Raw genomic sequence first — 25,820 nt, 5'->3', positions numbered from 1 at the left:
AAATTGAAATCTGGAATTGTGATACTTCCCTCCACTTTTGTTTTTCTTTCAATATTGCTTTGGCTATTCGGGTTCCATACAGGTTTTAGGATTGTTCTAGTTATGTGGGAAAAATGGAATTTTGATAGGGAGTGCATTAAATCTCTAGATTACTTTGGGTAGTATATACATGTTAAAAACATTTCCTCCTGCAACCCATGAGTATGGAATATCTGTCCTTTTCTTTGTGTTTTCTTGAATTTCTTTCATCAGTGTTTTATAGTTTTCACAGTACCAGTCTTTCACTTCTTTGGTTAAGTTTATTACTAGATATTTTATTGGTTTTAGTGCAACTGTAAATGGACTTATTTCTTCATTTCACTTTCTGCTGCTTAATAGTGTATAAAAATGCAACAGATTTCTGTACATTGATTTTGTATATTACCCATCAATTCTTTATAGAGAATTTACTATGTAAAAGGCCATTTTCAAGGTCATCACCATTCTCCATTTTGCTGAAGTCATTGGTCAATCCTAAAGTCTGTCTTCACCACTGTGTAGCACTGACAAATTGACTACTTCTCAGTCTTAAAGCACTTCCTTCTATGATTTTTATTTTTTTAAGGAAATTGTTTAATGTTTGTTTATTTTTGAGAGAGAGTGACAGAGTGTGAGTCGGGGAAGGTCAGAGAGAGAGAGGGAGACAGAATCTGAAGCAGACTCCAGGCTCTGAGCTGTCAGTGCAGAGCCTGACACAGGGCTCAAACCCACAAACCATGAGATCATAACCTGAGCTGAAGTCAGCCGCTTAACCGACTGAGCCCCCTTCTATGATTTTTAGATGCCAAAGTAGCTTGGGTTTTTTTCTTCCATATTCATAGCTCCTCTCTAAACTACTTTCCTAAACTTCACTCATGTGATAAAACCGTACATTTCAATATGTCCTTGATTAAAGTTTTAGCCCTCTTCTCCATCACGCTTTTTCTGGGTGATTTCATCCAGGTCCCTAAATTAAAATTGAATCCATATTCTAATTACCCAAATTACGTCTCCAGCTGAAAACTCTGTCCAGATACCCAGGCTTATATATCCAACTCTACATTCATATTTCTCCCGTGGAATTGGCATATCTAACTCAACTTGTGCAAAAATAGAACTCAGGATTTCCCCCAGCCCTACCAGATCAGTTTTTCTTGAGAATTCCCCACACATATCAACTGATTTGCTTGGGCCTCAAACTCAGATGTTGTTTGATTTCTTTCTTTTCCTTATTCTTGATGAGTACTTCACTAACAGGTCATGCTAGCATTACTCCTGGCATCTGACTCTTTCTCACCATCTCTAGTATACTACTCCTGAACTAGCTATTGCCACTTCTTGCCTGTTGTACTAGATTAGCTTCTTAAATGCTTTTACTCTTCAGTATAGTTCATTCTTATATGGCAACTAGAATGACTATTTTAAGATGACTTAAAAATTTCCCAGGCTTAAACTCTTGAAATGACTTCCACTTTTGACTAGAAATGGAACCACCCCGTACAGGGGCCTGTGAGCTCCTCAGCTTTAGAGTTCATTTCTTGGCCCTCTCTTCTTGCCACTCTCCCCGCTATTTTCTGAACCTCGGTCATAGGGTCTTTCTCATGTACCTCAAGCACATCAAATTATTCCCCATCTTGGGTGTATTTGACTCGCTCTTCACTTTGCCTTGAATAGTCTTGCCCCAGATTTCTGCATGGTTGTGTTTTTGTCATCAGTCACATCTTAGTTCAATTTTATCTCAAAGAAATTTCTCAGAGCTCCCACTCCTTCTAAACCAGTCACTCACATAGCAGACTCTTCTAGCTGCTTATTACACAGCCATTTTTCTTTGATAAGAGAACCCTGATTTTATTCACATCACCTAGAAGAACTGAGTTTTGAAGGCAAACTGGACCTTTCTTAGCCCCAAGGCTTGACTCTTGGTTATTTTAAGGCAATATTGGTCATCTCAGACTATTGCCAATTGATCCATTTAGGCATAAATTGGTCATACAACTCAGAGGATGCCTTAGGTAGGTGGCAAGCTATGGCAGTTTTAAAAAAATGTATCTCTTGTAAGGAATGCTCCCTTTACCAACCCCGGATATCTGACACCTGAGATACTCTCACCTCTTTTGGAATTGCTAAAGAAATCCAGGCAAAAAGGACTGGACAACGTGCAGAAAAATGGCAAATAATGAAGAATCTCTGTAAAGGATGAGGTACCTGAGTGAGCTCTTGAGTTAATCATCCGGACACTTTTCTAGCCCCGCCTTCATGCTCTGTGAGATTATCAGTGTTCTTACCAAAAACTTTTTTTCCTCTAATCTCAGACAGGAAGCATCCTCACATTAGATATCCCATTATTTTATATTTTCTTTCTTCCTCTCACTTTCCCCAGTGAGGCCAGGGACCACATCTTTCTTGTTTGTCCTTATTTATTTAGCATCAGGATAATGCCATGACCATAGCAGGTATTCAGTAAGTATTTTTAAATTAGTGAATAAATTAGTGAAACAAAACCAGTATCTAGTGGAGGTCATAATATATTGAAAGGAATAGAGAAATGGTCATACACCTGCATACACATGTAATAGGTATAATACCCTTGAAACATTTAGTTTGCTTATGTCTCTTATCTTACTATGCTATGTATTCTTCTATGGGTCAACTATTGTTTGTGTGCCTGTGAGTGTTGGGGTATAATTAGAGCTGTTAAAAAGAAATAGCTCTTTAGAGTTGAAGAAGAAAATTAGGATTTGGAGGGATGTCTTGCAAGACAATTGTCTAAATTCCAGGTGATTCAGAAAAGAAAAGGATTTACTAAATGCTTTAAACCTCTATTAGCATACTAAGATTTCATCCCTCCCAGCTGGAGTGCTCTGATAGATCTGCAGTGAGGTAGAGAAAGACCAAAAAAATAAGTCTTGGCACTTGCGGAAGAAAGTGGTTAGAGAAGTTTCTAGAATAGAAGGGGAAAATTGTAAGAAAAGGGAAAGCTACCTTTCCCTTCCCCATGACATGTGGGAGTTTGAAGAACATTGTGGAAATATTAAGCTTCTATCAGAGGAGACTGAAAATACTTCAGGTTAGTAGCTCACTTTTCTGGATCGATCATGGAAGAGGTTAAAAGGTGATTGAAGAATTCTTTGTGATCCTTCCCAAGCCCTGAAGGAATGAGATGTCTAGACAGAGGAATACCAGGACTGGTGTGACCAGCAGAGACTTGGAAGTCTTTTACCTGGAAGTATAAATGTCTGAAATGAAGAGCTTCAGGGAGGATTAGGATTCCTCAAAGAGTCAGAGCCCACTCAATAGGGAAATGATGAAAGTAACCACCACACAGTGGAAGCCAGTAAGGATCTACGAGACAGTGTGTAAATCTCAATACACACAGGTTACCTCTGTCACAAATGCATATCTCTAGTCACCTTTGAATTCTGACAAGTGTTACTTGCTGCTCAACATTTCCACTTGCATGACAAATTAAAATCCTAAAATTAGCATACTCCCTCAAAATTAGCATACCTAAAACAGAAATCTTTGGTTTCTTACCCCAAATCTGCTCTTCTTTCTGTCTTTTCTATCTCAATAAATGTTCACACCACCTGGTTGCTGAGTTTAAAAGCTTGAACATCAGCCTTGACTTCACTCTGAAACTAATACTCAAATCCGTCACCAGGTTTGACCAGCTCCGAGTTCAAAATGCAGCCAAAATCTGGTTACTTTCTATCTGCATCCGCCACATTCACCTAAGCCACTGTCATTTCTTGCATGGACATTTGTGATAGTTTCTTCATTGGTCTCCCTTATTCTAGTTGTGCCAACTTTAAGTCTGTGTTACACACCCAGACACACACACACACACACATCAGTATGATACTTGTAAGATAAAAGTCTGATTATGTCTCTCTGCTGCTCAAATCCTGCACTTGGTTTTACCCTGCAATAACAGTAATATCCAGATCTCTTTCTGTGACCTAGAAGACTCCACTTCATCCGGTCCCTAGGTACCTGGCTCATGGATTTATCAGCTACTGCTGACTCTTCTGTAGCCTCCCTGGCCTGATGATTAGTCCTTGGCCAAGACAAGGCGCCTCTGTATCAAGGCCCATGGAACCTTTTATCCCCTTGATGTTCTTATAGCTTATTCCTTCTCTTTATTATTAGGTCTTCAATCATATGTTTCTATATCAGCAAACTTTTTTATGACTGCTATCAAAGAAGGGTAAACATATACCTTTACTGTTCTTAATGCCAAATCACTTTCTTTACAGTTCTTTTCACTGCCAATTACACTGTAGTATGTTGATTACAAGTTGCAAATCCTGTTAAAGTGTAAGAGAAAATTTGGATAGTGAAAGCATATTATTTAAAATATACCAATAAATCAAAATAGAGTTCAAATTAAAGAGAAGTCATTTCCAATGGATCAAATCAGAAAAAAAATTATTAAATAGGTAGACATTTAAGATAGATTTTGAAGAATATATATGGTTTCTTAGGAGCCAGTCTGAACCTGAATTAGATCTGAACAATGGATTGCACACAGGAGAAGTTACTATGTGTCCATCTTGTAGGATACTGGATTCTATTATCAAAAGACAGGCTTATATTGCAATTGCAAAATAAGGAAAGGCAAAGCGACAAAGCAAAGTTCAGAGTTACCAAGGCAAGAATATGGGTAGCCAGAAGCAAGTCTTTTCTTGGTTTACAGGACTCTGGTGCCTAGAAGGTGATAGCTTCGTATATAAGAAAATGTAACAACCAAGTGCAGAAAAAGAAGAGATTTGAGGCTGTTGTTAGGCTACGTTGCTCAGTTTTTAGACCTCTTCAACATGATCCCTACCAGAGAGCAGGATGGTTTCTGGGACCCAACATAGTCTGGACCTAGAGATAGGGTCTAAGTGTCTTGGTCTGGTTAGACTGTGCTATGGAATGAATTGTGTCCTCCCAAAAGTCCTGTGTTGAAGGCTTGCCTCTCCCTATGGTTCTATTAGAAATAGAATTTTTAAGGAAGTAAGTAAGGTTAAATAAATTACGGGGGTGGGGCCCTAATCCAATAGGGCCTCTGTCTTGATATGGAGAGACACCCACTCTCTCTCTCCTCCATGTCAGGACACAGGGAGAAGGTGGCTGTCCACGAGCTCGGAGTAGAGTTCTCACCAGAACTCTCGTACATTGGCTCCCTGTTCTCAGATTTTTCCAGCCTCCAGAACTATAACAAAGTATATTTCTGTTGTTTAAACCACTCAGTCTTTGGTATTTCCTTACAGCAACCTAGAGTGACTAACACACACAAAAAAGCAAAAACCTACAGTGTCATGATTACCACTTGCCAAAATGACCGAGCAAAAGTCAAATAAGAATTTGAGTGTCAGTACATTTGAAATTCTCCAGATAATGGAGACAAGGCAGTTTGAGAGATTGTGGACCACCTAAATGGCATTTCTTCTTGCCCGCTGAGTGTGTGTCTCCATTGCAGATGGATGGCTGTACTGTGCCAGCCTGATCATCGATCATGGCATTGGCTTGCTCTTCAACAACAGCTGATCACTTTGGAATAAAGTTCCTACCTATCCTGGCAAGCAAAGCCTTTCATGATCTGGCCCCATGTTACACTTTTGATTCACTTCCTGTCACTAACACTAACACCTTAATTTTTGTCCTAAAGGAACTATATCAAATTTCATGTATTATCATGCCGTTTTCACAGCTTTAAGCTTAACATTCTGCCTGGGAAGGCCTCTCTCCTTCCCAATCCTCCTCATCCATTTTTAGGACAACTATCCATTCTTCAAGTCCTGGCTACAATCTTGCCTTCTTTCCTGATCCCAGAATTATACTGCTCTACTTATTCCCATTACATCTTGAACATTCATCTGTTACATAACATCAGTCCCCATAGCTCTTGGATAGGTTTCCCTGGAACGTACCTATTCAGAGTTTCAACTTATCACATATTGCTCATTTGACCTGAAAAATTCTCCCTCTTTCCTGTGCTTCTCTGTTTTGCAAGTGTAGTTCCTGTTTATTATCAGTCCTTGGCCTAAAATTCTGCTTGGAAACCATTCCCAACCATTCCCAATATCTTAAAATTAGCTGTAAATACCTGTTCTCACTCTCATTATCCATTGATTGCATTGTATGTATTAATTTGTTTGCTATTTTCCTTACTTTGGAATGATGACTAAATGTCTTCTCTTTGCTAGAAAGATAATGTCCAATGGAGCAGCCACTAACCACATGTGACTCATAAACCCTTGAGATGTGACTGGCTAGCTCACATTGAGTTGTGCTTTAATTGTAAAATATTGCACCAGATTTTAAAGATATGGTATTCCCAAAAAATTATATACAGTATCACAATAATATTTTGTATATGGATTACATGTTGAAATGATACTATCTTGGATATATTGAGATAAAAGTATTAAAACTGACTTCTTTGATTTTTACTCCTTCTAACCTTGCCACTAAACAATTAAAATTTTTTGTATATGGCATAATTTGCATTTCTTCTAGATAGCACTACTCTCCATCATGGTCTTCAAACATAGAGAAAATGTATTTTACTGATTTTTTTTCTTTGTATCTTTCCATGGCACAAAACTGTATTGAGTGAATAATTCATGGATGGCAAATAATCATTGGAAAAATAGCAACATCACATAATTAGCAGCAAGCAAAGAAGTTTACACAGGTTGTATGTTACTAGCCCACGTGATTTTAGATCCATCATAAAAATGTTCTCTTTCTTGTATTATTATAATATAGAACAGATCAGGGGAAAAGAAACCAGCTTGAAAACCTTATGATGGTAAAGTTCTGACTCGAAAATGTACAGCCTGACTTTCATATATACTTTTTAAAATTTTTCATTTGAATCTGTGTTTAGGGGGCAATTCCGAATGTGCCTGTCATAGGCAGATGCTTCTGTTCTCTAAGACTAGAGACATAGGAATCAGTAGGTGGTAGTGCAGATGGCAAGGAGAGGGTGGGGTGACATTTCAAACTGTGGGCGGGACTAATGCAAATTTGGCAGCCCAAATGGAATTTTTGTGGGCCTGATAATTTTTGCAAGACTTCTTACTTCCCAAGCAGTCTTTGTCTATTCCCCGAGCACCATCCCCCCACCATATATATACATACACAGACACATACACACACACTTATCTTAACTCTCTCCATTGGAAGTCTATTTTTCAGTTATCAAAGACCCAAAAAGTCCTTCTAAAATTGTGCTTATGGGATCAAACTCTCTACTTTTAATATTGGAAACCATAGGAATTTCTACACAAAAAATTTTAAATATAGATCAATAAATTTGTTTTGCATTTTCCATTTAATTATTAGAAACATTATGCACACTATGTAGTTTTAGCAGAATATTTAATAATGACAAATTGTTTCATCTGTTTTTTTTAGGCTTTTGTCATTGGAGTTCGAGAGCTGTAGAATGCAAACTTCCTAAGATAAGTCAGCCTCCGCACTGAGCTTTGTTGGCATGACTCAATGCCATTTCCAAAAACAAAGGTGGAAGCATTTTATCTCTGTATCCTTGATCCCTAACCTTTTGGTAGAGAATGCCCTCCAGCTTGTCAATGTGTTCATATAGCACTGATAGGTCCCCCATTCTCTAGCCATAATAGCTCACTGAATTATATTCTTTTTTTTTCTTTTATGTACTTGATCATGGGGGGAGCCAATTATGGTACTGAAACATTTCAATTTCTGCAAACTACTCTTTCTAATACTCTTATCTACCAAGTTTGTAAAAACATTGTAACTTTCAAAGGTAAAGCTTTTAATTGACTATGATAAAAATGATGCTTGCCTTTTGGCCCCACAGAATGCTATAAACCCTTCTATTCTGAATTCTAGGTCAATCTCCTTTTAAGTTTTTGCTGTAGCAAGAAGAAAAAAAAAGAGATAACATCAAGCATAAGCAAAGCTCTGGAGTAACCCATATTCTTATATATTACTAGTTGGAATGGTGGTTACTCTGAAAACAATTTGGCATTAGGTAGTAAAATTGTGCATACCTCACTACCCAAGAGCTCATTTTTAGGATCATGTCCTAAAGAAAGTCTCAAACATATGAATTAAGAAATAGGTACAAGGATGGTCACAGGAACATGGTCGACGCTAGTAGAGGATTAGGGACTACACAGAGGTCTATCAATAATGAAATGGTTCAGATAATTACGGTGAATGTATACCATGGAATGCTCACCAGCAATAAAAATGAATGATCTGTAGCTAAAATGAGCATGAGTTTATCTTGGGGTCATGAAGTTGAGTAGAAAAATAAAACATGAAAAACTATAAACAGTAAAATCTCATTTATGAAGTCTTGATACATGCAACATTAAACAGTACATTGATTAGAAATACATAGAGGGTGCCTGGGTGGCTCAGTCAGTAAAGTATCTGACTTTGGCTCAGGTCATGAACTCACAGCTCCTGAGTTTGAGTCCCACATAGGGCTCTGTGCTGACAGCTCAGAGCCTGGAGCCTGCTTTGGATTCTATGTCTCCCCTCTCTCTGCCCCTCCCCTGCTCATGCTCTGTCACTCTGTATCTCTCAAAAAATGATTAAACATTTAAAAAAAATTTTAAAGAAATACATAGATAAAATTGTTTATACATAAAAAAAGAGGTCGTGACAAATAGAAAGTTTAAGATACTAGTGAATTTGTAGTGAAGGGGTGGGGGGTAGTGGAACCAGGGTGCTGTAAGCAGGGGACCCAAAAGTATCTTGGGAACATTCTATTTTCCAACCTAAGTGGCAGGTATGGGAGTGTTTAATTTATTAATTGTATTTCATATAAATAGAAGTTATTCTGTTTCATTAAAACTTGCAATTTGTTGGGAATATTTTGTGTATGTCACATATTAAATGTAACGTAATTTGAAGCATAGAGTTATAAAGGAAAGAGGGGAGGGAGGCAGGGAGGAAAAAAACATGAAAAAGTAAAATCAAAGAAAAATCATATCTAAGAAAGAGAGAATAAAATATTTAACCAGTCTCGTGAGCAAAACAGAAATCCCAAAGGGAAAGTCACAGGAAACAGAGAAGTGTTGGTTCTGATGATATATTAATGGTAACATTGGAATAACCATGATGACACAGCCTCTAATGCTCATGCAGTGGTGATTTTCCAGACGATATTCTCATTTGATATATTAACTGATTTGACCATTATAGTAACTTCAAGGAAGAGGTTCTACTGCTATTTTCATTTTTCACATTATTAAACTGAAGTAAATAAAATCCCAGTAAACCTGAAAAAGTCACAAATTTGATAAGTGGTAGAGTGCCGATATTAATCCCATTAGAGACAGGCTGATTTCTTAAGGTTCCAAGAATCATACTGTCCACGAAGTGAGTAGTGATGGGCTAGACGCCTATGTGGCAAAGTTTCCATGAACTTCCCTGCCTTTTCTAGAATACAGCGAGGTCCTTTACAGGAATGTTTCTCATTCTCGTGCAAATCAGGCAAACTGTTTCAGGAGCTAGAAGATTAAAATCTGAGCTTCTATCTTTACCATTTAAGAAATTCTACAATTTCCTGCCTCTTCACTTGACTGGTCATCCTTCATGAGATGCAGAGTTTGGAATCTGGAGCAGAGACATTAGGTCATTTTTACAAAATGCATTTTCATGCATTACTGTATCTTCCTCTATTTCAATCCTTCATTTTCTTCCCAGAGAAATAGTTAAGTCTTATATAATGCACAGGATTTTTCATGTGGTACATAATCTTTGATTAAAGAGCAAAATTGGACAATAAATTCCATATTTTCAACCTCGTCTTTATTTAAAAACCCACTGAAGACATTGTCAGGTGTAGAGTTTTATACACAGACACCATCACAAATGGTTACAAACAGGGAAAACTGATAAGATTCTATATATTTTTCAGAAATGTTAGTAAGTATCATAACCATCTCTTAATTTCTTACATCATTGTGATGACCTTATTCTGTGGAATGACATATGCTTATTAATATTTTATCACTGTAGCTACTAGAAGTCATCATAAAACAAAATTATATGTGACTCATCAAGATGGAAAAATAAAGCTCAGAATAATCATCAAAAGGGAGTCACCTTCCCTTTATGCCCCTGCCCTGTGGTTCCTCAACCTGACACAGCAGTGATTACATCCTTCCCAGCCCTACTTTCTATGGAACCCAAATCCAGCCCCCACCTTAGTCCTTACTGTAAGTGTGATAAAGATGTGAAGAAAATCTAAAGAGTTTTCCAGATCAGGATACAGTGAGAACACCACAGGCTTCAAAGTCAGTGAAGCTTGGCAGTGTGCCTTTCTAAAAAAGTTTCAGAATCTTGTTTTCAATCTCAACAAACCATTTAAATTTAGTTTCAATTTGTATAAGGGGAGTTAGACCTCCTGCACGTGGTAGTTGTGAAAATTCAGGGAGCTGATATATATAAAACACACACCAGTGTCTGATGCTAATAAGTGCCTAATAGTTTTTAGTTTCCTTAACTTCGATTAACCCAAGTAGATTTTTATACCCATGATGACTATATGTAGCCTCAACAGTTCTTAAATCATGTGGATAAAACCAAAATAATGGACAAGATATCTTTTCAGGGAATAAGCAGTATCAATTTCCCCGGGTCCCTATCTGGCAGTCTTCCATTCCCCCAGCTTTGATCATTAATAATTGATCACTGGACTATGTCCAGCAATTTCAGCTTTGCCAGTGTCCCTGGCTGGAGACATTTTTACAAAATCTCACTCCATGCATAGAGACCAACGATCAAGTAATTCTTACTGGTAGTGTTCTCTTACCTTGTGCCTTAATTGTTCAAAATGTGCCTTGTCTTATTGTAATACCTTTTGATTTTAGGTAACCAGATATCTGGTCTCCCTATTTACCACCCCTCCACCCCCAATCTATTCTCCTCAGAGTTGCAAAGAGAAACTCTTAATTGTGTGTATCTAATTCTGCCATCCTCCAGTTAAATGCTTCAGTGACTCTTCATAGCCCTAAGGTAAAATCTAAACTCAGTAGCATTTTGAACATTCTATATAATTTTGACTATTTCTTCCCTTTGTAACCTTATAGGGAATCACTCCTTTTATGTTTGTTTGTTTGTTTGTTTACCTAAAGTCCAACTATATTGGCTTTTAAGATTTCTAAGATTTCTTCCTTGAATGTGACAAACTTTTTGCTGTCTCTGGCCCTATTGTTTCATCAGATTGCTTTCAAAATTTCCTCATTGTTTCTGATTTTTAGATGTGTGACTATTACATGCTTAACTCTGACTTTCTTTTTGTATTACTGATCAATCTGCATAGTGCTTCCTAAATACCTGAGCTGACATTATTTTTTATAAGTTTGTAGAAATTCTCAACCATTCCCTCTGCCTCTGCTCTATTCTCCTTACCTTATGAGACTCCAATTATGTGTGTGTTAGACCTTTATCCTCTGTCCCACATGTTTATAAACTCTTTTCCGTATGTGTCTTTTCTCCCTCTCTCTCTCTTTAGTTTGGAAGGTTGCATAAATCTGTATTCCCATTCCCTAATCTTGTTTGCTACATGTCCAATATGCTGTTAAACACAGCTATTTTTTAGTTTTAAAATTTCCATTGTATTTTTTTAAATAACAATTCTCTGACAACGCTTTCCAGCATTTCCTTTATTTCTCCATATTTTTCTCTTTTCTTGAATATTTAAACATACTTATTTGATTGTCCTTGTCTGCTATTCCCACTATTTGGATCCCTGTAAGTCTATTTTTATTTTCTTCAGTTTTCTAAATGTTTGATCCTGTGGTTCAGTCTTTTAGCATCTCTAGAATACCTGAGGAAATGCTAGTCAGGGAAAGGGAGAGAAAGAATCCCAAGCAGGCTCCAGGGTGACAGCCTAAAGGAGGGCTCAGGGCTCTATCTCGCAAACCATGACATCATGACCTGAGCTGAAATCAAGAGATGGACACTTAACTGACTGAGCCACCCAGGCACCCCTGAACTTTCTTATAGTATATTATACTTTTCATTTATAATAGCACTTTCACTTTTTGTGATTATATGTCATTTGCTTACTGCCTTTCCCTAAAAAATGTTAAGGTTTAAAAGTGTAGGGACTATTGTACCTTATCCTCCTCCACCTCTTCCTCCTTTCCCTTTGCTTCTTCTCCTTCTTCCTCCTCCCCTCTTTCCTCCTTACCCTCGCCCCTCCTCTTTGGTAGTCTTTTACAGTTTTTGTGTGTCCCTGACCTTTATCTCTGTCAGGTATTCACTTACTTAGTTCTCCAACTACTCAACATTTTTGTGCCTGCTATTCCTTCTCTTCGGATGTGGCATCATACTTCTAAAGCAGTGGTTTTCCATCTTGGCTGAGGACATAGTCCTAGTTAGCAAAACCTTTATAAGAAAAAATTTTAAATACTGTTTTGAATATGATGAATATGTATTAGTAGCAAAGACAGCTAACTGTCTAACAAAATATGTAGCCCTCCTCCCATAGTATAAAATTGACTTTGGCAAGTCCATGCTTGGAAAAAAGACTGTATTTTCCAACCCTTTTGCTCCAAGACAGGGCCATGTGATTAGTTCTCCCATTGAAATATGAGTAAGTATTCTGTAAGTTGCTTTTATATCAGTCTTTTAAAAGAAAAGGCTATAGGGGCTCCTGGTTGGCTCAGTCAGTTAAATGTCTGCAGCTCTTGATTTCAGCTCAGGAATAATCTCATGGTTCCTGAGACTGAGCACCCTCTTGGGCTCTGTACTCATAGCATGGAGCCTGCTCGGGATGCTCTCTCTCCTTCTCTCTCCGCCCCTCCCCCACTCATTCTCTCTGCTCTCTCTCTTTCTCAAAACAAATAAAAGTCTGCATTCTTCTCACTGTCTTCTTTTGCAGGTGACAGAGTTTTAGGGAGCCTGGGGCCATGAGACTAATGGAAACTGTTTGGCTAATAAACCTGGGTGAATCTCCTAGTTGTACTATTAATGGACTAAAAAGTAATCATCCATTTTGTTGAGCTACTGACCCATATGGGTTTATTGTAACAATAGTTAACATTCCTAAACTAATACAGAAAGTGATTACTTAAACTGGGTGGTACCAGAACCAAAACCTAAAATAAGTGATTTTGGTTAATGGTCAGGGGTTGATCAGCAAAGAAGTTGATATAAAATGCTAGAAACATAGGGAGACTCATGTTCTGCAGTGTCAAAACATTTCATCAAATTGTTACTGTCAGAACTTTATAAAGGTACTGCCAGGTGCCTGGGTGATTCAATTAGTAAAGCGTCCGACTTTGGCTAAGGTCATGATCTTGTAATCTGAGTTCAAGTCCCACTTTGGGCTTTGTGTTGACAGCTCAGAGCCTGGACCCTGCTTTGGATTCTGTTTTCCTCTCTCTCTGCTCCTCTCCCACTTCCACTCTGTCTGTCTGTCTGTCTCTCTCTCTTTCAACAATAAACATTAAAAAAAATTCCTCTCAAACTATAGCTTTGTCAAAATTAAAATAACAACAACAACAAAACAAAAAGGAAAAAAAATCATAATGAAGATAGTACCTGTTGGATTGTTACATGACTTCATGGAATTTTATAGGAAAGAAAAGGGACCATGTAAAACCAGGATGAAAAGCTCACCTCTATGGCAAAGATTGGTTTAAGAGTGTCTTATTTCAAAGAAGGTTATGATTTCATCTGGCACTAAGGAAACTGATGTTTGAGAGACAGAAACAGAAGGAGGGAGGGAGATAAAGAACTAAAGCAGATTTGAGAATGAAGTCTAAGAAATAACTTCTGAATGTGATTATTATAACACTACTGATGGAAGTAATTAGATCAGAAACCTCCAAATTTTTAGTTAATTCTATTGTTAAAAACCAAATCCAAACAAAACATGACCTTGATCTAAAAGAGAAAGCCTACAGCTGTTCAAAGAAAGGTCTCTGTTCCCTTAAATTTATAATAAAAGGAATTGTGACCCCAAATCTACTGCTGCTCTTACCATAAATGCAGTGGCTTCAGACAACACAAATTGATGATCTTATAGTTCTGGAGGTCGGAGATTTAGTGTGTCTCAGTGGACTTAAATAAAAATGTCAATGGGGCCATGTTTTCTCTTCCATGAAAGAATACTTTTTTTCACCTTTCCCACTATCTAGAGACCATTGCATTCTCTAGCTCATGTCCTCCTTCTGTCTTAAAAGCCAGCAATGACTACTTAAGTCTTTCTTCTGCTGTATTATCCTGACGTTGAGTCTCCTGCCTCCCTCCTTCACATGTGAGGAATCTTCTGATTTTATTGGGCCCATCCAGATAATTGAGGACAATCTCCTCATATTAAGGTTAGGTAATGACCTCAATTCCACGTGCAACCTTCTCCCTTGTCTTGTAAATTAACATACTTACGGGTTCTAAGGCTTAAAATGTAAACCTTTTTTTGGGGGATCTGGTTCTTACCATCACAGTGGATATACTCCCTACTGTTCATTTCAGAATCCATCATGGAGGATAATGGATCAGGTTAGATGCAGCAGCCGTTGAAAATAACAGATAAGGGAGTACATTTCAGAGTCAGAAATCAGGGCCTTGTCATGGAACGTGTTTAAGGGTGGGTTTCACCATGTCTTCTTAGCAGGATCTCGTCATTGCTGAGAAATAGTAACTGTTGTATGTATACCCTTCCTCCTTTTGCATATGGGAATTTTTATAACATTAACCTCTATAGTGTTGGTATGTGGTATTGAGAGCAGCCAGAAACTTGTTCTTGGGGGTTGTTGTGTCCTGGGGAACTATATTTGAAAGTATTAGAATTGTGAACTATGTAGAGTTCCTTGACATGGGCCTGGATCAAGGAAAGGGACAGGAATGCAGCTTATAAGACCGAAGGTTCTGGTCAGAGGATACATAGGCTGTGGCCAAGACCACTAATTTGCTACTAGAATTTCTGCTCTGGCTTCTGTAGTGTTTATGGGAAGTTGCTGCCCAGATAGGGACCTCATTTGTGAACCTCCACTTGCATCTAGGTAGGGCCATTTGGCTAGTTTACCACTAGAGAATAAGAGTAGAAGTGATACGTTTCCAGTTAAGAAGTGAAGATTTCTTGTTTAATGCCATTTCTCCTTTTCTGGATTCAAGAATCCAGGGCCTTGGAGACAAAGGAGCCATGAGAAGGAAAGAACCAGGCTCCCTGAATCATCACCAGGACAAATCTGCTTGGTGACAATGAAGACTGCATTGGACTATTCACTCATTGAGCAAAATACACGTTTTTTCTATGTTAAGTCTTTAAAATATAAGGTATTATCTGTCACATAAATCAACATTTCCCTAATATAGTATTACCTATGTAGCTGGGGGGAAGGAAGCCTTTCATTTTACAAAACAAAAAAAATTAACTTTAGAATAGGGTAATCATTCCCCTATTAAAACACCAAAACTTGGAGCACCTGGGTGGCTCAGTCAGTTAAGCATCCGAATTTGGCTCAGGTCATGATCTCATGGTTTGTGGGTTTGAGCCCTGCATCAGGCTCTGTGCTGACAGTTAGCTCAGAGCCTAGAGGCTGTCTTTGGATTCTTTGTCTCACTCTTTCTCTGTCCCTCCCCTGCTCATGCTGTCTCTCTCTCAAAAATAAATAAAACATTAAGAAAAAAACCACCTAAACTTATGAAAATCACAGCTTGAGTATATAAATAATAAGTTCTGTGACTATTTTAATCAGTGCTAAAAGTTGTGACGATTTAGGTCCAAAAATGCCAAAAATAACAAAAAAAAGTCCTGTTGAATATTCCTTTAAAAGTAAGAATAAGATAAAAATACATTGTTTGATATAACATAGCATAATCCTCAATTTTTAATTTTAAGGGTCCTGGTTGTGTTGATATATATGAATGTATATACCTTATATACAAGGTGTGTAGTGCATGTGTGTCTGTGTGTGTGTATGTGTGTATATATATAATTGTGTGAAAGAGGAAAAAATATGACTATTTACTACAGTTGCTCTTTTATACAAAAGGGGTAGAAATAGAACCAAATTTTATCAGTAGTAACAATACTTGCAAAGGCTGAGCATATCATGACAAGAAATTATTTAGTTTTGTAAATGATTGCTACCTCAGCCATAATATTTCAGGACTCGGACTCCCTTTATGGCATCAAGGTAGTTCAGTAATGTTTCTTCCTGCCTGCCTGCCTGCCTTTCTTATGTTTTAATTTAAACTCAGGAATTAGCTTTCTCCATCACAATTGAAACAGAATGGCACAGTGAATTATCAGTTACAATTACAACACAGTACTTCTTATAAATTAAAATGGTACCTAGCTTTGGAATTAGTTTTCAAAAGTCATTATGCTTACAAAATTCTCATTTAACCCCCTAAACCTTAAAGTAACCTAACCCTGTGCTAGTGCTGTTTATTCATATTGATGTAATAGGAATAAAGAACGAAATATCTGTCTCCAGATGATACAGATTTCCTTGGAAAACTCAGGTAATTGAAAGAAGAGGAAGGCTGATTACAATTCTATACTTCATTGAATGCTTTTCCATAACCATCCTGTCCTGGTAATCCCTAGGTTACTTTCCTGCACATGACAGTAAGACCAGCTTCTACTTTTTAACCTATAAAAAGCTTTGATTATTTTTTGCTTTTGTTCTCTAAAAGGAATCTATGACCCATATGAGGCTTACGTCTTACAACAAAGGGTAAAAATACATAAAAGTGTCCTTCACATGCATACATGCATACAAAATGCATAAAAGTGTCATACAAAGTATATTTAAGAAACATCTAAGACTATGTTTAAAGTTCCCTTTTATTTTTTAACCCAAATCTACATAAGTTCTCATAGTGCCTGGAAATCTCCTTTCAAAGTATATTAGTTCATCTGATAAACTGATTTTTGATGACAGTTGGAAATTTAGGTGTCAGTGAAAGAGGTGCCGTCCACCCTGATGGCTTATGCATTTGAGTGCACTTCTTAACTAACCTAATGCATAAATTAGATAATGGAGCTTTCACTGGAGTAGGAGGGGAAGATGGCCTTGAAGCATCTTCACTCTTAGGAAGAGTGAGGCTTTGACAAGTCCTCTCTTACTGAAGAGCAGCCCTCCAAGTTGGCCTCATGTGTGTTGTTAGAGCTATTTTCAGGAATTCCAGGATCAGACAGTTTGCTACATGAAGGGCAGCAGCAGATCTGATGAGCAATTTAAGTCAGGAATTGGTGGTGAAGACAACACTGACCATAAACTCCCCTCCCTGAATCACCATTCTCTCCATGTACCGCGATAACCCACCAGTGTTGGAAGCTTTGCTCTAAGTTATTGATTTATACAATGTGTATTCAGTGTGTCATTCATTTAATGTCTCCCTCTACTTTTCCTTGGCCCACCTCGCAGCATTACCAACTTACAAATAGTCACTTTAAAAATATTCAACAGAACCTTTCTGACCAGTAGAATCCATATCATTTGCAAATTTGGTAAACATGCAAATTCTTAAGGCCCTCCCAGATCTACTGACTCGGAAACTCAGGGCTGGGACCAGTCACCTGTTTTTCGGCTGCGTCTCTCTCAGGTGTTTATGAGGCATGCTCAAATTTGAGAACCACTGATGTATATGAAGGATACTGTACCTGAAAATTAGAGCTGCAGCTTTCTCCTGTCATTAAGATTTTCTACCAGCAGCACCTCAGTCCAGCCTTCATCTCAAGTCACTGGCGTTGAATATGTCCTTTGAATCTGCTTGGGGAGGAGGGGAGGACAAACAATCATGTCTACAAATTCACCACTGCCATGAATTTCTCTTGGCTCTTAGGAGAATAATTAGAACAGATTTCTGTTACACTGGGTTTACCTGAAACAAACACCACAGCAAATTTTGTTAATTTTTCTGCATGTAATGCTTTTGGCTTATTTATCTACCTGTCTTGTAATATATTTATAGAGTGCCGACTGCCAGCCAAGGTACTTTATTAAAAGCAGTATTGTATATAATATTTGCAGTCTAATAAATTGCACTAGCGGTTACTATATGTAGCATAGATGTAATTCAGATAAAGTTGATATGTCATGTGGAGTGTATGATTCAGTAGTTTTTATTATATTTACAGTTGTGGAACCATCACAAGTAATCTTAGAACAGTTGATCACCCATACCTCTTAGTAGTCACTCCTCATTTACCCCCCTCAACCCACCCTCATCCTAGGCAAGCACTGAGGTACTTTCTGTCTTTATAGATTTGCCTCTTCTGGACATATTACATAATACATTAAATAATAGGGGCTGTTTTGTGACTGGCTTCTTTTACTCAGCATGTTTTCAAGGTTCACTCATGTTGAAGCATGTGCCAACACTTCATTAATGTTTGCCAGGTAACATATCATTGAATGGTTATACTGCCTATATTTATTTATTTTTAATGTTTATTTTATTATTGATACAAAGAGAAACAGAACATGAGTGGGGGAAGGGCAGAGAGAAAGGGAGACACAGTCTGAAGCAGGCTCCAGGCTCTGAACTGTCAGCACAGAGCCTGATGCAGGGCTCAAACCCACAAACTGTGAGATCATGACCTGAGCCAAAGTCGGACGCTTCACCAACTGAGCCACCCAGGCGCCCCTATACTGCCTTATATTAATATATACTTACCAGTCGATGGACATTTGGCTTTTTACTCTTTCGCTAATATGAAGATTGCTTCTGTGGACATTTCACAGAGAGATTTTTGTGCAGACCTATGTTTTCATCTCTCTTAGGTAAATACTTAGGAGTGGAATTGCTGGGTCACCTGGTAATTGCATGTTTAACGTTTTCCAAAGCACCTGACCCATTTTACATTCCCAACTGTGGTGTGGTTTCCACGAGTTTTGACCTGGCATTCTGTATTCAAGTTGCAAGTTAAAATAAATGTTTTTAATGCCAAGGGCATCTTGCCTTCTAAGACTTGAAAAGAAGTAGACATCTCATATAAACATTTATATATAACAGACACACATTCCGGCCAAGTTTGCTGTGGCAAATAGAAACAAAGAAGTTTATGAAGCATGCAACTCTTGTCGAAATGTTAAGCTCTTGGGAAGTTCTTAATAACAAACGAAATACAAGTATTTTTAATGCTGCTAATGAAATTAAGTGATGATCATCAACCCACATTAATCAATTGATATTTCCAAGGTTATTAATTTAAAAGTTATTTGAAGCCTGTTAGACTTTATGATTAGAAATGGTGATCACAGCTTTAACATTTGAAGCTAACAGAAATTTGGAGGCATGGTCAGGTTACTGACTGAAATGCACAGGTTCTTTCTATGAGAAAATATAAGCCTGTGGTTCAAAATAGTCATATAAAAATAATTGTTTGGGACACATGTTTGTAAGTTGAGGATGGCCTGTATTTTTGGATTACTATTACTGTGTTTAATAAATACTTTTACTTAAATTTCAAAAAATACTTCAATAAGCACTAAATTCAGTCAGTTGACTTTATACTTCATTGAAAATTAAAATGACAAATCTTTTATTTGAAGATATAATAGAAGATATCAAAATGAAATGCATTTATAGATTTTATTGATCCAGTTTTTCTGGTTTTATATTCCATTTTTAAGGCTTCTTATTTTACTTGATCAAGGTGAGGATGTTTTATTTCTGTAAAATGTGTCTTCCTCATCTCCACTGAAAGGGAGAGAAATCAGTACTCTGAAGGTGTCCTGCTGAGGTATTGCTGTTTATGAAAGAACAGTACATGAAGCAATAAATAGCTCTAGCCAGTGATTAAATGCAGCAGCAGAGTTGATGTATCCGATAAATGCAGATGTCATTTATGGTCTCACATACTTGAGTATCATAAACACTCTTCTCATTGTACAAGTACAAAGATGACAACACAAAATAAATTGTAACAAATATGTAAGTGATACAAATAAAGAAGAAGGAGCATATGCCAATATGAATTACAATTTTATTGTATTTATATGACTCTATCACGGTGTGCCCAAATGATTATTTTTTTCATGTAAGTTTCAGTAAAAATTTTTTATAGTGATTAATTGCTTGAAATAAACTAGGTGGAGGATACAGGCTAAAGTTTCATATTTGAAAAAAATCTCTAGTCATCAGGAATTTGTATCATTTAAGTATCAAGGTCGTCAAAATTTATCTAACATTACTGTTAAGTTGGATTAATATTTGTTATGTGCCTACATAGCTAATACTTGTAGGTCTCATCAAATACTATTCCAGTTTAAATATGTAATGGTTTTTTAAAAAAAGTTAGGGGCGCCTGGGTGGCTCAGTCGGTTAAGCCTCCAACTTCGGCTCAGGTCAGATCTCACGTTTGTGGGTTTGAGCCCCACGTCAGGCTCTGTGCTGACAGCTGACTCGGAGCCTGGAGCCTGCTTTCGGTTCTGTGTCTCCTTCTCTCTCTGCCCCTCCCCCTCTCATGCTCTGTCTCTCTCTGTATCAAAAATAAATAAAACATTAAAAAATTTGATTAAAAAATTATACTGACAATCTTTTATAATACTAAGAGCCACTGGAACACATCCTTTAAACAGGTGAGTTGAATGATATGTGTACTATATAGCTATAAAGCTGTTAAAAAAATAACAAATTGGAAAAAAAATCATATTTCCAATAAGTATATTTTTCCAGTTAGACTTTCCAACAAAATTGTGCCTCAAAAATGGTTTATTCTCATTTTCTTTGTTAGTACACACTAAATCAGAAGAATCTACCTTTATTGATCATTAGTATACTGACATAATATGTACATTTGAAAGCATATATGCAAATTAAGAAAGAAAAATAATGGTACTTCCTTAGAGTGTGAGTATACCATAGAGTTCATTAAAGGTGTATCACATACTAGTTCATTGTTTTTAGAGGCAGTTGTTTAGTTTTCTTTAAATTAATGTCGTATAAATAGATCTCAAGTCTTAAGTCATTAGAGAGAGAGAGACATGTTTCACATCACATGACTAAATGCTTTATCTTTTGTGCTGCACCAGCCCTCACTTGGGGTGTGGTTATGAGTTAATGAAAAAGCAGAATGAATGACATGCTGTATCATTTAATCCTCACAGATTATTCCCAGCTTTAAAAATTTAAAACTGAGGCTCACTAAGGCTGAGGAACTTGGCCCCCGTTGCCGAACTACTCAACGACAGAGCTGAGTTTCCTAGTTAGGTATGGCTGTGCCTTTCTAGTACACCACTGCATACGAGAGCATACTTCTCTGTAGCTGAGAATTTCTAGTGATTTCAAGACTGGGCAGAGTATCTGGAATCAAGAATGTGTTTGATGGAAGTTTTAGGGATGAATAAGTCCAAGTTTTCTCATTACGAACAAGTTAATATAAGACCTGGACAGAGGCTGGGACATATGGCATTTAATGTAGTTCAGGGCTCTTGAACATTTTCTGAATGTGAATGCTTTTTCAGGTGAGAAGAAAGTCATTGAAGCAGTTAAATCACTTTTGCCCTTCCCTCCTAATCCCATTTGCACCTTCTCATTGTTGACAAATTTTTCCTGAAAAAAAGGCATTGGGAGAAATTAGTGGTTCTGAAAATTTAACAAGGAAAGAAAGTGGATTCTAAATTTTATGACTGATTTACTATGAAAGTGTTTGTTACATACAAATCAATATTTTATATGAAATGGCTCATGGTGGTTTTTTTTTTTTTTTTTTTTACTAGAGTTGATAGAAAACTCCTGCATGTCAAATGATCAGATTTGCCGCCTATGGGCATATCAAATGCAAAGGGAATTTGCAGACTTAGGATATAGTAGTTGTACCTTATATAACACTTTAGTGTCATTCTTTGATTTTAAAAAAGTGGTCAAATATTAATGTTATATAATCTTCCCTCCTTTTAGAGAATCTTAACAAGTTATTTATATTTCCTACAAGTAGGGAGATAATTGAACATTAGACATTTTATTGATCAGTAAAAATTTGTTTGATTGTATATTAAAGTAAACTTGTCCTACTCTTTTGCCTCCTTGATGGCACTGGTTTCTTATGTAGGCCGTTTTGGCCATCACATTTCTTGCTGTCTCTGTGTTACCTCTCCTTTGTTTGCGTTGTGTTTATCTGTGTTGTATGAACAAATGCCTTTGTACATTATTGTACATTGTTCCCCCTTCTTATTTCCATTTTTCTTTTCTTTGGGTATTTTCTCTTTGCATTTCAAAAATTTCCTACTCTTCTCCTTAGGAAAAAAAAAACCCAACTCTTTTGGCCATGTGTTAAAGACACTCAACTATTGTCTGTTCCGGAAGAAAAAAATCAAAAGAAGGGGTGGGGAAGGGGCGGAGTGGGGCTGCCTTGTTAACTTGGGGAAGAAAAGGGGACAACGCCACAGAACTGGGTTCTTTTCCTGAACACTGATGACTCATGGACGTTTGTTAAGGCTTGAATTGAAGTGTTGTCATGGTGTAGGCATTACGTTTATGATAGAGTTCATCTTTGAGAAGTATTCTGTCATTCAAATGCAGAAACTTTACATAGTTTGAGAAAAAGGCAGAAACTGTATAATCAACCCAATATAGAGGAAATCCCCAAAAACTCTAATATTAAAACATCAGGTCTTGAATATAAGTGACTAAAGGTACGAATAGAGACAATTGACCAAGTCTACACAGCACTTCTCGCCAAAATGTTTTCATGCACATCCTTATTACAGACAGTGACTGCTAACCATGTGAATGACATAATAACATTAAAATCATTATTAATGGGAGCTGGATTAGTGAATGCTATTAAAATTTTACAAATATAAAGTGTTTCATTTTGAAGCTATCCACCTGATATTTTAGAGTTGTGCTTTTGGTTTAAAATTACTAAAATTGAGTCTGCAGGTATCCTGCCAGGATAAATTCTATCCACAATGATAAATGACACCTTGGCAAACACAGGCTGATATCTGTGTAACAACAAGATGTGCAGTAACAACCAGGTAATAAATATACTTCGTTTGAAACACAGTACTCAATTGCTGTTTCACTTTGGACTGTCTTCACCCAAGTTGGCCAATTTATGAAATCAACTCTTCTAGCTAGCTGTGGCCATTCTGAGAGAATCATAGTTTTAAAGTGTGGGTCACCTTAGAGTAAAATGTAAGGAATTGTGAATAAGAAAAAGAAAATCACTGTGTATAAATTCCATGTGTAGGCCATGCAAGTTATTTTTAGAATTGTTTAGATCCTTATTCTTGGTGTAAACATATAAAATATTGAAATATTATTGTTAATTATAAAAAACAAAAGGACATTAGATAGCACACAACAGTATCCTTTAGATAACTAGGCTTCACAGTATCTTTTCCCCCCAAATTGCAAGAAACCCTTAGAACTCCACCACCATTTAAGATGAATATGCTATTGGTATATAAACATACTTGCACTTTCTTGATTGTCAAATGTCCAAATACCAAACTTATAAGTCTGTATCTCCCATCTGTGATAGGTGAGTAAAACAGAGATGATCTTATTGACATCTATCAATGGAATGTGGGATTGTAACTCTAAGTTTTCTGATATGTCCAGGTCATTATGTTTTCTTTGCAATAATAGCAGGAATTTTAATCATATAAATCTAAGATCTGTGCTTATAAAAATAAAATGATTGCTCTCTTATTTTCTATTATTACTGAGGAGGGAGAAATTCCTGGCTACGCCCTTTTGTGGTGCTTCTCTGGACACTCGCTTAACAGATTAATTCTGTATTACCTGTATAGACAGTGAATTTGATCCACAACACACCTATAATCTTACAGAAATATGCTAGGTTACAATAGCGGTTTATTGTATTTAAAGTATTTTAAAAACCTAGTATCAGAATAATATCAGGCAATCATCTCCTTTTTCTCTCCCATGAGAGCCTACATCCATTTAAAACAAAACAAAACAAAACAAAAAACCCCAAACACCCCAAATTGGCAAGAGTGACATGTTTTGTTAATTTGGGTCATCTCAGATGTTATCCTCTGTTACTAAACATGTTCCATCATATTTTCGCTCTTCGTGAATGTTTCGATAGATACTAGTTACTTCCTCTGTGTAGGCCTAAGTAAATGGATTCCATAGATTTTGTGCTATACCTTACAGTTTAAAAGATTTTTTTAAATGTTTATTTTTGAGAGAAAGAGTGAGAGCAAGAGAGAGTATGCATGCAGGCGTGAGTTGGGGAGGAGCAGAGAGAAAGGGAGACCCAGAATCCAAAGCAGGCTCCAGGCTCAGAGCTGTCAGTACAGAGCCTGATGTGGGGCTCAAACTCACAGTCTGCAAAATCATGTCCTAGCCAAAGTCAGACACTTAACCAACTCAGCCACTCCCCCACACCTTTACCTTACAGTTAAACAAAAAACAAAACAGGAGAAATTCACCAACTCTGTAGGGTGAAAAAGGATCTTACAATGAAATCTAGATTTTCAAACAATAATTTTTTTTAATGAGAAGTCATGCTGTAGTTACTGATTTTTTTCCGAGAGGTGCTTGTGTTTAACGGGGAAGGGAGAAGAGGAGGAGCAGAAAAACAGAAAAAGGAATGAGTGAAGAAATCTACCATTAACAGAAATTTAAAAGAGTAGCATAAAAGCTATTGCTTGGCTCAGGACCTTGATAGTATTTTTCTTTCACTGTTTTTTTTTTTTTTTTTTTTTTTTTTTGAGAGACAAAGTATGATTGGGGGAGGGGAAGAAAGAGAGGGAGACACAGAACTGAAGCAGGTTCCAGCCTCTGAGCCTGTCAGCACAGTGCCTGACCCAGGGCTTGAACTCATGAACTTGACTTGAAGTTCATGACTTGAGCCTAAATTGGACCCTTTACCAACTGAGCCACCCAGGTCCCTAAACTTGATGGTATTTAGTACAATGGGTGCTATTTCTAAATACTTAAATTAGAAGTTTGTCAATATAGGATTCCAATGGGCAAAGAATAAAGTTCCAATTAGTATTGTTCAATGCTACTTTGTACCCATTTAGTCCTAACCATTAGTACTTGTTTACTGTTACTTTGTGTCCATTATTTCCTTAAACGTTTAATGCCTGTCAATAACTGTATTACTTGGGCCATGCAAAAATATCCTCTAAATATTTCTCTTGTTTGTAGGAGGTATTTGACCATATTTCTTCATCTTAAGGTAGTGACTTTTCCATGGTGCTTTCTGAAATGGCCTCTGTGCTGCTTTAGTTTAAAAATACTGAATGCAAACACTGACGTAAAAACCATTACACATGCCCTTAGCCATTCTCCTGGGAGTTGATAGTTCTGAGTTGCTTTCTTTTCTTATTCCTATCTCCTGAAAATATTCCCCAAGGACAGAGATAGTTGAAGCTTTCTGTCTATTTGTGTTTAACGATGGCTTTTTCTGGCAAACGTGTGCGTGTGTGTGTGTGTGTGTGTGTGTGTGTGTGTGTGTGCGCGCGCGCACGCATTGGAGCATGCCGCCTCAAATTGTAAGGGTTTCTGATTCTGGCTCCTAAAGTATCTTTACCTCAGAGTCAGGACCTATCCTGCTATTTGCATGTAAATAAGGCTTGTTGTCACCATTTTCTTAGTTTCTTAATGTATACCAAAAACCCCTAGAAAACTAGTCATTGCCTTTAACACTTTTTTTGGTCAAGGAAAATTAGTTTTCTTTCTAGAGTCCCTGTATGTGTGTTTGCACATAAGAGAAAAATAAGACATTTTAGTTACATTGTCTTGTTTTTAAAGCAAAAATGTCAAAGAAATTAGATTTGATTTATTGAAAAAATGATTAAAAATTCTTATACGTACATACAAAATTATCTCACAAAAATTGAATTTTATGCTAC

The 25,820-nt window shown here is 37.0% G+C and overlaps 1 long non-coding RNA gene across 1 annotated transcript in view; it reads left to right on the top strand.

Moving 5' to 3' along the window:
- LOC115306474 overlaps positions 1–8,258 on the top strand; it is a 196,228-nt gene extending 187,970 nt beyond the window's left edge. Inside the window, exon 3 of the long non-coding RNA XR_003915340.1 lies at positions 7,426–8,258. This is a non-coding gene — a long non-coding RNA (uncharacterized LOC115306474). The remainder of the gene's footprint in view (positions 1–7,425) is intronic.
- The last annotated feature ends 17,562 nt before the right edge of the window (positions 8,259–25,820 follow it).

Source organism: Suricata suricatta, chromosome 2 (assembly GCF_006229205.1).
Source record: "Suricata suricatta isolate VVHF042 chromosome 2, meerkat_22Aug2017_6uvM2_HiC, whole genome shotgun sequence".
In the NCBI taxonomy this organism is placed as follows: Eukaryota; Metazoa; Chordata; class Mammalia; order Carnivora; family Herpestidae; genus Suricata; species Suricata suricatta.
The sequence above is the reverse complement of the archived record's forward strand: the minus strand, read 5'-3'. Positions and strand labels throughout refer to the sequence as shown.